Here is a 238-nt window from a genome sequence, read left to right as displayed (position 1 = left end):
ACCAACTATTCTCGAAGGTTGGGACGGTCAATATTTTTAAGTCACGGAAATCACCCCGGATCGTTGTATCAATTTTGACCAACAAAAATTTTAAAATATTTTTAATGATTGAATTCGACCCGTCCAATTTTGACCAACAAAAATTTTAAAATATTTTTAATGATTGAATTCGACCCGTCCAATTTTGACCAACAAAAATTTTAAAATATTTTTAATGATTGAATTCGACCCGTCGAGT

This window comes from Zingiber officinale, chromosome 4B (assembly GCF_018446385.1).
Source record: "Zingiber officinale cultivar Zhangliang chromosome 4B, Zo_v1.1, whole genome shotgun sequence".
Lineage (NCBI taxonomy): Eukaryota > Viridiplantae > Streptophyta > Magnoliopsida > Zingiberales > Zingiberaceae > Zingiber > Zingiber officinale.
This window is presented reverse-complemented; position numbering follows the sequence as displayed.